This window comes from Lissotriton helveticus, chromosome 9 (assembly GCF_964261635.1).
Source record: "Lissotriton helveticus chromosome 9, aLisHel1.1, whole genome shotgun sequence".
Taxonomy (NCBI): Eukaryota; Metazoa; Chordata; class Amphibia; order Caudata; family Salamandridae; genus Lissotriton; species Lissotriton helveticus.
In genome coordinates this window covers 562,552,018-562,564,443 of record NC_136070.1, presented here as the reverse complement: position 1 = coordinate 562,564,443, position 12,426 = coordinate 562,552,018, and the positions used below count along the sequence as shown (strand labels likewise).

Below are 12,426 nucleotides of genomic sequence, written 5' to 3'. Positions count from 1 at the left end.
AAGATTTAGTCCTATTGCCAACACATCCATTTATAATTTGAACAAAGGTTTCCTTGGCGACGCAACATCCAAGATGACCCACACAGAACAAAATAACAAAAACCTTCAGCAACCTGCTCAACACCCTCAAAATTATACAAAACTTCAATAAAACAATCCATACCAAAGGCAACATTCTTAGGCTGATCCTCATTAACACCCCAAAGATAACATGCTGTTCAACTACTCAGGATGGCTAACTAAAGTCCCACTAAGGAAACGTTTATTTAAAAAAGAATCCCCGTCCTCCCTGCAACACGTACAGCAAAACCTAATCACTCTAGTAAGCACAGCCAACTGTACAACTAATGCCAGCTTTCTGCTTGACTTTGAATATCACCCAGTAAAACAATGAGGAAACAAATGACCCAATGAAAATATGATCTACCAAACCAAAATCCTCCACACCCAATACTCTGAAGAACTAAACAACACCCAGTACTCTCAAGAACTAAACATAAGCCAAAAGGGAATGAAGGATGACCATGTCACAAGATAAAGTCGTACAACCAAAGGCTACACTCCATGACAAGCCAAAGAAACCTACCAGGCCTCGAAATCGCAGAAAAATGTTACCAGACCTGCAGGTCTAGTAATTTGACTAATCTACCCAACCTAACAGGAGCTTGACCCATAAACTTGTCCCAAATTGTGTGATCCTAGGCAAATATTTTATTGCACCAAAATGCTTTTTTCTTCATTATCACATATAGGAGAACCTTCAAATATGTGAGTTCTGTGTCTCTGCTGTAAAAAAGTGTTTGTTCGACTTAATAGATTAAACTTCTATTCCATGTATCATAAAAATTTATTCCACATATAGAGTACACATGAACCCCGACATGCCTCTTTGTTCCCTAATAGTATTGTCATCAGGGCAGGGGTGGGAATGTTTCTCAGTTCATATTTAAAAAGTCGCACTTTTGAATATAATACAAAGCATGATGTGGTATGGCTCTGACATTTACAGATGGACATTTTCCAATAAAATGGCCACAAACCTTCCCATTGACAAGCAGTTTTACAAATAAAACTATAAAGCATACACAATATAATGTCTGGAAATCGGATTACAGCAAATATTTATCATTTGCATATCACCAAGTAAAGTATTCAGATTTGTTTTGCTCCTAATAAAATCTTAGTTTCCATCTAATTTCAAACTTACAAAAAAAGTGCTTTCCTAGCTACTGAAAATTATTTTGAAATATTTGTACAGATCATTTACAAGCTATTTAAATGTTGTGTACCCCGCACGATTGTCAGTTAACTTAAAAAAATCCCCTATCTTTTCAGCCAAAGAAAAGTACGTGTCAAACGCCAAGATAAAATAAGCAGCAATTGGTAAGAAGACATAAACTGACATTTGACCTCTGTCTTTGCACAACAAATGTGACAAGATAAAAAGATTTAAAGAAATCTTTTTTGCTCATTCACATTCTGAATGAACAGAACACATGTTCTTTGCTGGAGACCTCTCGCCAGACTGGGCCAGTAGGTCCTAAAAATAGCTTGCCCTGATCAAATCTGACTGTCCATAGTGAATGAGTGAGTAGATTTGTCGAGACCTGCCTGCTACAAATCAGCGCTCAGAATCCAACAAAGTAAATCCCTTTTGAAGGTTGTGGAACACTTCATCAATATTTTTACCAGCCTTTGCCCCTAACTCCATCTCTCCACCCACCCACAAGGTATCGATGCCATTCAGCATAAAATCAATTTGCCACTTAGAAAACACATTTTATAAGATTAACTAGAGGGACACTCAGCTAGAGGGAAGAGCTGAGGGCCTACATTTGAGAGTGGAAGATTTCTACAGAAATACACCAGGAGTGGATCACTTAGATCCAATATGGCCAAAAGGATTAATATGTTTATAAAGGAAATCAAGGTTTTCTGGAGCACGACAGTTATACTGGGCATGGGCCTCCTTAACATAATCAAGGTAGAGAGGACCTACCATCTTCACTTCAAAGCGCATTATGAAGACTTCGAGCATCACAACCTGGTGAATGGGATCCAACAATACAAATAATACCCAAAGCAAGAGCAGAAACAGAGGTAAAGAGAGGAAGAAACATGTTGCTATTTTAAGTAATGAATTTAAGAAATATGGAGAGTATTCTGGCTTCTCCAAAAGAAACAGACACATTATGAGTAACACAAGGTCTCAAATATTAGCACCATAAATAATCAAAACATATGGGAATGAATGGGGAGAGGAGTTGGCCTAACGGCTAGGGCGCTCGACCTCGGACCTGGGGATCTGGGTTCGAGTCTCCGTAACGACGCCAAAACCTCCTGTGATTCTGGGCAAATCACTTAATCTCCCCGTGCCTAAAATGAATGTGTGTCCGTCCTCATGTAACGTAACTGGTACTATCTATGTAAAGCGCTCTGATACCTGATTCGGTTCGGGTCTAGTTCGCGCTATATAAAACTCTGCAAAAAAAAAAAAAAATGAATGAGGTTAAAAGATAAGTTTCTCATTTGAGGAATTAAGCGTGGCCTTCATAAACTGGCAAAGTTACGTATCAATTCTGTGCAGGGTGAGCATCTATTTTGGATACTCAGAGGATGGAGAACCAACTGAAAACAAGAAATCGGTTGAATGGAAGAGCAGTGAGTAGTAAAGAGGAAGAGGATCACGAATGGGATAATAAAGATAAGCTAAGGACTAACTGACTTTAATTAGAGGTTTCTTGCAGAGAGGAATGGGTAACATATGGTTTATAAACAAGGCTAATCACTTAATTCGCTATATGTTTGATTTTTGTTGGGTCATCACCTCCCTGAAAATTGAGATAGTAGATTTAATTAGAGGTTTGGATGAAGTGACTATTTCTGATTGCTTGTTCAAGAAACTATACACAATAAAAAGGATTATCCATCCGGTGGGAGTCAAGTATTGTTTTGGCACTTGATACAAACCTACCTTTCTCCATCTGGATTGAGCAAATTCTTTGCGGTGGAGCGTGCCCATCGCGTTCCGGGTGGCCAGGGCAAGCCGGGCGCCCCTCCAAGGCCCATTGTTGCAAAACTTTTTCACTATAGGGACCGAGACGCTATCCTGCAGGCCTCGCGAGTTAAGGGCCCGGTGGCCTTCGAAAATGCCACGGTAGACTTTTATCCTGATTTCTCACAGCTTGTGCAGAGACAGCGAATGGGCTTCCGTGGAGTCAAGAAGCGTCTTCGGGACTTGGGACTACGATATGCCATGCTTTTTCCTACCAGGCTGCGAGTTGAGTACAATGAACGGGCCCTTTTCTTTGATCGGCCTGATTCGGTGAATGACTGGCTGGACTCTTTGCCGGGCGGGCCTAATTTGACTGAGCACACCGAGCACCCGGGTGGTGCCGAGGGTGGCGTAGAGAGCTGAACTTACTGTCTGAGCCCCTGTTTCCATGTAATGTGATTCTTCCTGGGTTCTATACTTGAGCGCCTCTATTTTCTGTGTCTTCTCTTCTCTCTTTATCTCTGTCGGGGTGGCGGGTGGGACAGGGCCTTTTCCTCCTCCGGGGTCTTTTTGTAGAACGGGGGTTTCTGGGCGACAGGCACACTGCATGTTGGGGTGGCTTTTTTGCTTACTGCAGGGGTGCAGGGTGGGGGGTGTTTTCTTGGATGTTGGGGGGTGGATTGGTGGGGTGTTTGAGGTTCGTGTTTTGTTTTTTCAAGGCGATTCTATCTTGATAATGGAATTTTCAGGGACATGCTCATTGGGGGATGGTTCCTGCATCACTTTGTGGGATGGGGGGTAGCGGGTTGAAGTTTATTTCATGGAATGTCAATGGTCTAGGGGATCGTATAAAGCGGGGGGTGGTGTTGCGATGCCTGCGACGTTTGTCTCCCGATATTGTCTTTCTGCAGGAGACACATCTAGTGGGTAATACTTGTCATGCAATGAATAGGTGGGGCTATCGTCTTGTTGCGCATTCAGGGTTTACTACGGGTTCCAGGGGGGTGGGCATCCTTGTCCGGACTTCCCTTCCCCTTGCGATAGATGATGTAATCCTCGATGATCGAGGGCGTTATGCCGTCCTCGTGGGACGATATGAGGGGCAAACCCTTTCTCTGTTCACCGTCTATGTGCCCCCCGGCTTACAGACCTCTACCTTCTCCGATTTGGGCCGAGTGCTGTTGGGACTCCCTGATGGTGCTCTTTTCATGGCTGGCGATTTTAACTCTGTTCTCTCCGGCCTGAATGATCGTTACCCCCCTAGGGACACTCCTTCGGCCCAATTGTGGCTGGGTGGCTTTTTGGATACTTTTGGTTTGGTGGACTGTTGGAGACTTATGCACCCCACTCAGCTTCAATACACCTTTCATTCTGGGGCCCATGGGAGTTGTCTAGACTGGATTACTTCCTCATGCCAGCTGCACAGTCAGCGGCTGTCCGGGAGATTAGACACCTTCCCCGGGGCATCTCGGACCATTCTCCCCTCTGGCTTTGTTTTGATGTGGGGGTGGAGGCGGCGGGCCGGGGGGCCCCTATCAACCCTTGGTACCTGACTTCCCCTGAGACCCGTGGTCTATTGATTAAGTCCCTGGACAACTACTTCCTAGATAACGAGGGATCTGTCTCCTCTGCGGTGTCCCTTTGGGAGGCTTTTAAGACAGTGATCCGTGGGCAGGCCCTGTCTCTCATTGCTGAAACTAAACAGGCGAGGAATCGGGAGGTGGTGGAACTTGAAATGGAAATCCTTGAGCTGGAGGCTGACCTGGAATCGAATGTTACTCATGACAAACTCCATGCCCTGGGTCTGAAGCAATTTGCCTATAGGTCTCTGGTCACAGATGCGGCTAAAATGATGTTTCGTGAGCAGCAGGGTCGTCTGTATGATGTTGGGGACAAAGCGGGTAAATTGCTTGCCTGGTTGGATAAGAAGGAGAGGGCGAATCGAGTAGTGCCTGTGATTCAGACTTTGAATGGTGTGACTGTGACTGACCCAGTTGAAATAGTGGACTGTTTTGCTGACTATTTTCGTGCGGTTTACTCCCCGGTGTCGGAACGGGATGCAGACGACTCTCGCCTCTTGTTGCGCGACATAGCTTTGCCCTGCCTCTCTGACTTGGAGCGGGTCTCTATGGAGGCCCCGCTCTCTACGGACGAAATAGCGACTGCAATTCGCTCTCTCCGTTCGGGCAAGGCTTTGGGCCCGAACGGTTTGCCAATCGAGTTATATAAACTGTGTCCTGATAAGATTGCGCCCTATCTTCGGACAATGTTTTCGGAGTCCCGTGAGCGGGGCACTCTCCCTTATGACCAACGCCTGGCTACGATTGTTGTAATTCCTAAAGATGGTAAGCCCCGGGATCTTTGTTCGTCGTATAGACCCATCTCCCTGTTAAATGTTGAGCCCAAGGTTCTTGCCAAGATCTTGGCTACTCGCCTCCTAACGGTCATTAGTGACTTGATTCATCCGGATCAATCCGGATTTATCCCGCACCGTAACACAGCTCTGAATCTGCGTCGCCTCCACGGAGCCATCGCAAGGGCGGGGCTTCTGACGGAGCCGGCCATTTTGGCTTCGTTGGACGCCTCGATGGCCTTTGATACGATAGAGTGGCCCTACCTTTGGGCGGCTCTTGAGAAGTTTGGTTTTGGCCCGGGGTTTATTGGATGGGTGAAGCTGCTGTACACCGACCCCCTGGCGCAGGTTGTGGTTAACGGTCGAGTTTCTGTTCCCTTTTCCCTTGGTAGGGGGACCAGACAGGGCTGCCCCTTGTCTCCACTACTGTTTGCTCTCGCATTAGAACCGCTGGCTGCGTGGCTTCGCTGGGAGCCTTCTCTCAAGGGTATACGTTGGTCCCCGGATTTTGAGGACCGTGTTTCGCTTTACGCGGACGACATTCTTCTTTACCTTACTTCCCCGCGTAAACTTTGCATGTCTTATTTGATGTTCTCACCGCGTTTGGCAAAAATTCTGGATTGGTTATTAACTGGGCTAAATCCTGTGTTTATGTTATTTCGGGTGATCTGCCCCCATTGCTGCATAGAATTCCTATCCAGGTTGTTCAGTCCGGGTTCAAATATCTGGGGATTTTTATTACACTGGATTCGTCGCTCCGGTTTGAACGTAATCTCCTTCCCCCACTTCTTAGACTGAGGCTGGACGTGGCCCGCTGGCGTAAATTGCCCTTGTCGCCGCTGGGCAGGGCCGCCCTTTTCAAAATGATGTCCCTACCGCGATTCCTTTACGCACTCCAGAACTCCTATGATGATATCCCCGCTACCTATTTCCGAGAGGTTGAGAGTCTGCAGAGGCAACTGATTTGGGACGGGCGTCCACGTGTCGCCCTTGCGAAGCTCACCATCCCTTGGTATGACGGGGTCATAGCACTTCCTGATATCAGGAGATATTACTGGGCTACCCAACTATCTGCCATTAACCACTCAATGTACTCCCCAGGTCGGGACCCGGCCTTTGAAATGGATAGACTCCAACTACCGGGTGGGGACTTTAATAGAGCGCTTTATTCTAGGTCGGCTGGCCGCCATCTTACGGGGCCTACCAGGATCGCGGTTAGTGTATGGCACGCTGCGAATGTAAGCCTGGGGTGGGATGAACGAGTGACGCTTGCTACTCCGCTCTATGCATCGGAGCGTCTGGGATGTCTCTGGACGACGAAGGGGTTTGACCGCTGGGACATGATTGGTATTTGTAGAGTGGGTGATGTATGTATGAATGGAGCAGTGAAGTCCTTCGAGGCCCTTCGGGATGAATATGAACTGAGTGATAGGGAATTTTTTTGATATTTGCAGGTCCGTCATGCCCTCGCTTCTGTTCTGACTTCTGGTGCAGCTATCCCCGAATCCTCCCCCCTCGAGGATCGTATCCTGGATGGCCATCTCCCCGATAGCACTATCTCCTTGATTTATAAGAAGCTGATTCACAATCGCGCCGACTTGCTTGTTCGACTCAGGGAGGCTTGGGTCGGCGACGGGCTGGAATTGGATGACGAGGATTGGCAGTCGGCGCTGTCTTCTCCGAAAGAGGTCGCCATTCCTGCCCGCCTCCGTCTGGTTCAGCTTAAGATCCTCCACCGGGTGTACGTTACTGGTCCTCGTTTGGTTGTGATGGGGTTTTCCCCGGATGGCCGATGCAAGCGTGGGTGTGGGATGAGTGCTACGTTTCTTCATATTATTTGGGAGTGTCCGAGGGTGGCTGCCAACTGGACGGAGGTGCTTGCGGTGATGACTGATGTGACTGGAATTGCCCTAGTGCCAGAGGCCCGGAGATGCCTGTTGAATGTGTGGGAGCCTACCGACTATTCGGTGGCCCAGACCAGATGGGCGACCCTGGGATATATGATTGCGAAGCGAGACATAGCGCAACTCTGGGGCTCGCATAGGCCCCCCAGTGTCTCTGTGTGGGAAGACAACATGGACTGGTCTATGTTCCGCGAGAAGACTGTTTACACAGCCAGGGGCAGACCTAGGGCATGGGCGAAGATCTGGAGTCAGTGGAATGCTTATCGCGGTGATATTTTGTGATGTATTCCTATAGGTTCTGAATCAATCCCCCTATTCCTGACCCTAGTCTGGTTAGCAAACTAACAAGTTAACTAGTAATCAGCCCATGAGGCAGAAAATCCCCATGATGCAGATACCGTTATCTGACGCAGTCACACTACGGCACAGGAACGTGTTATCTGATTAGGTCATAACGCTTGCGATCTAATTAGACAAGCGATATTCCTCCAGCCCCTGATAAGGCATACGGAGTTCTCATAACAAATCAAACCTATGACAACCTGGGCAAAACCCTGCGGCCATTGTTTTGATTTCACCGAGAACTTCAGTAAAAGAATGTGCTAACGAGCAAGTCGTATGACATCCTTATTGACGTATCTATGTCCATCCTTACGTCAATCTCGGCACCTTAAAGGTATAAATATTACCGATCTTGCCCTATGCAAACACACGCGTGGTGACGAGACGGAGCAGCCATACTTGCCGAAGTGAAGAGCAGAGCAGACCCCGCTGGCGCAGCCCCGCCTTCCTGACGCGCTGAGAGACGCGCTGCTTTCTCCTGCCGAGAAATCCAGCACCGGCGCTTCTGGGTAGCCCTCGCAGGCAGCCTGGAATATCGAGACCAGAGAGAGAGATACCATTCCTCATTCATCCTAACTTCCAGGTACAGAACTGAATAACCCCTCACAGAGAATTCTTTAGTTATTCACTTGGCAAAAACAAACTTAACTTAAACTGTAACTTTCTATTCCCGCCCACGTATTAGGCTTAGGTCAGGTACACGGGGTAGGCGTATTTAGAAACACCAGTTGAGTACGTTTAGTCAAATGTATATGTGTATGTAATATATTTTATTCATTTTAAAACATCTTATGGCTTAGAAACCATATCAATGTTTTTACAGTATTATTTTATACTATTGCTTTTAATGTATGCACTTTACTTAACTATAAGTATTGCAATAATATCGATCCATTTCTTTTGTATGAGAAAAGAGACTGATCAATAAATACCACCTTTTTATTGAACACGCCCGTCTCTTCCTTTTCTCTACATTCTGATGAGACTAAGAATGCACGTACTGACTGAGTAAAATAAATTGCCTTTTGTTCACACGACTCTCGAGATATACTCTTGATTAGGGGAGAGCAAAGTTGTCATGTTCTATGGTTGTCAGAAACTAAATCCCTTCTTGTCTAATCAGGGAAGTTAAGTCCTCCTTGAACATTCGAGAAAGTTTCTAGTGAACTCTGAGCTAAGCTGGCAAACCCAAAACTTTAAGTCTAGTATCGACAGTAGTAGACCTAGTTAACGTCTGGTCTAGGCCTTTACTGCTGTAGGTATTATTCCAATGCGCAGAGCCTATTGGGATGATAGGAACTACACTACATGGCGCCCAACGCGTTTGGAAAGGGCGATAAAACTAACGTAAGACATTTAGAGTAACTCAGTCGTGCTTTCTCACTCAGACCCCTTTTTCCCAAATACTCCAAAGACGTCTGGAGTGGGTGAAAGGTTATATCCGCCAGACCTCGCAGGAGGGAACTCCTATGTATGGTTCTTGGTATAGTCAACGTTGAAGGATACACAGTTCCAAAATATTGTGCATCTAATCTTTGTTTCCATAAGAAACCTGATCTGCAAACAAACAAAATAACCTTTTGGACAGTAAAATGTCAGACAATGAGGATGAAAGAGAGGCAGTTAGATTAGCAACTGAACTCGCAGCAGCTGATGCTACCATGCAAGCAGCAGACGAGGATATAATACTCATCCCGGTCATTAAAAGAAAATCTATAACCTTAAAACTTATAGAAAATGGACTGACACATAGAGGTGGCACAGTCATATTCATAATTGAGGCACACGAATATCGGCAGACAGAGGTATACTATTCATGGATACATTTTCCAGCAGCAAATCCTGTAACAAAGTACTTCCACTATTACAAAATAGAGGAACCTCCTGAAATGTACACTCCTTTCGAGGAGGTGGAAGTACCACTTAAATTTCAAGAGCATTTGCTCTTATTTAATGGCACCCTAAAACATAACAATCACATCACCAGGCTCGGTCCTTTAGGAAGACCAGGAGCAACGTGGCCGGTCCTAGCCGGATACACACCACATCCAGACATCGAAGGGATGTCTGCAGCAGAGCTGTTAACACAGCTGAAACAATTAATAAAAATACACAGACAATTAGTCCAATATGTGATGCGGACTTCAACAATTCAGCCAGCGATTAAACTTCCACAGCTGACCCCTCACCAGGGGAACACAAATAAAATTACACCACAGAACATCCAATCCTGCATAGGTAAAATACCGGCTAAACGGGAACAAATACCATTCTGGCTAGCGCAGAAAATCACCCAAATAGAGGCGGTGTTTCCCGACACCACCCCGCTAGAAAAACACAGGATTCTGACTATCTGTCTTCCAATAGGAATCGCACCACACATTGAGGACTGTGACACTTGGGGTACAGTCTTTGCTTCCATCTACACAAAAACGCACGGTGTTCCATCCATTTCGGTAATACCAGATGTGCTAAAACAAATTCAAGATGAATACGGTCCAGAACCCGCTTTAACTCTTGGTATGAAATTACTAAAAGACTTCAAGCAGGTCTCGGCTATATTACTAGCCAACATAAAGGGAGAAGCAGCAAACGTGGCGATCCGCCAGAGGTTAAAAGAGACAGATATAGCAGACCAACCAGCTGAAATTGCCAGAATCATAGAAAAATCCTATGAGGAACTAGGCAGAGATAGTTTAGGTGGGATACCAGTAAAACCGCAACTAATTGAAAGTCCTGAAAAAATATTTTTTAATAATAAATCTACATCACCAAAAAAGAACTGGGATGGAAACAAACAATCCAATCCTAAAGAAAAGAAATTCCAGTCCAGAGGAAGGTCTCCTAGGCGAAGAGAAAAATCTCCGAACCAAAGACACAGGTCACCCCAGAGTGACCCCTCTGGGAATAGATATAACCTTAGAAATAGGGATAATATAAAAAAGCCTGATAGATATCAAGACATTGATACACGTCCCTCTCAATCTTTTCAGACTTCCTCGCAGAAATCGGAAAGAAGAGGACGATCAGAACAAAGAGAAGAGCACGCCAAGTCCAAAGACAAGGAACCTGCTCAGCTAAAAAAGAAATTACAATTTCCAAAAAAGAAGGTAGCCAGTATCAAGGTAGTTAACAATGCCGAGAATACTGAGGACACAACTGAAAAACGGAGAGTGGGCTCAGACAATGCTAGACAGCGCAGCAGAAGTGAGCATAGCTCGCAAAGTCCTTATGAATCATCTGGAGACAGTGGACACGAATGAATATCTTCAAGTGGAAACTGCGGACACCAGAGTTAGCAAACCTCACAAAATATACAAAATAACATTGCGTATAGAGGGGGATAAGACTAGAAAAATAAGGGGACTATTTTGGGATAATCTCTCCAATGGCTATGATATCCTTCTAGCTGAAAAAGACTGGCCACCAGAGTTTGTCAGGGAGTGCCCTCATGGCGAAGAAATAATTATGCCTGCCTTCTCAAATCAAATTCCAATTCATAAAAAATACACACTTGCCAGAAAATGGGCAGTGGCTCTAGCTCCTGCTTTATATAAAAATCACGTGGGATGGGATGAGGACTCTCCTCCTCACAAAATCCAGTTAAAATCACAACCTACTGCACAAAGGCAGTACCCAATTAAGCAAGAAGCTAAAAAACAGGTAAATGAAATACTAGATCAGCTAGAATACCAGGGGGTGATTGAAACTTGCACCTCACAAATGAACAACCCTTTGTTTCCGGTCTCCAAACCAGACAATTCATATCGTCTAGTTTTGGATTACCGACACCTTAACACATGTTGCAAAACTTTTGCAGTGCAAAACTCACATAGTGCTGCACTAATGAATAACATAGTGCGCAAAAAATACAAAACAACCTTAGACATCTCTAATGGATTCTTTTGTCAAAACATAGCACCAGAGAGCAGATATTTAACTGCATTCTCAATAAATGGCACTCAAAAACAATTCTGTCGGTTAGCCCAGGGGTACAAGAACAGCCCGGGGGTATTCTCAGCAAGAGTAACAGAATTACTACAACTATATGATGATGAAGCATTATCTTATGTCGATGACATTTACTTAACAGATGATGACTTGGAGACTCACTTGAAAAGAGTGAACACCATAATACTTGGGTTCGCAGCAGAAGGTTACAAATTCAACTTTAAAAAATCCAGAATTGCCCATCTGACAGTCCTGTTCGTAGGATATGAACTATCAAGTGTAGCTTGGCTTACAATCTTCTAGAACTAGAAGAAATGGAAAATTTAGAATATGAAAAAACATATCCTCTGCCAACCGACATTCTGCCTTTACGACATTACGCCTGTGTAATTTATACAGACGGACATGCTCAACCCCCCGTTTGGGGAGAACAAGCATACAACCCCACATGTGGGATTACAAAAGAAGTGTGGCGCGGAGGTAAACTAAAACCTCTATTAACAAAAACACACTCAGTAGAAACTAATTCAGAACAACAGACTGAAATAATAGCATTGAAAATGGCGCTAGATAATGCGGATCGCGAATTCCCGACACTTATAGTGTCAGATTCATATTACTGCGTCAAATCATATAACAAGGATTTGCAGAAATGGATTCAAAACGGTTACAAAGATGACACAGATGCACCAATAAAGCAAAAATTGCTCTGGGAACAAATAGCTCTTTTACAGAAAGAGCTACCAAAGACTCACGTGACACACTCACTGAGTCATCACCGTGATGGCGTTCACGTTGCAGGGAATTCATTGGCTGAAACAGCCAGCGCGGCAGCCACTAAATCGGCTCCCGTAGTTCGAAAAAAGCGTACATTAAAATAC

General features: G+C 45.1%; 1 protein-coding gene across 2 annotated transcripts in view; it reads right to left on the bottom strand.

The window, feature by feature from the left end:
* MAP4K2 (mitogen-activated protein kinase kinase kinase kinase 2) overlaps nucleotides 1-12,426 on the bottom strand; it is a 365,575-nt gene that overhangs the window by 184,927 nt on the left and 168,222 nt on the right. The window lies entirely within an intron of this gene.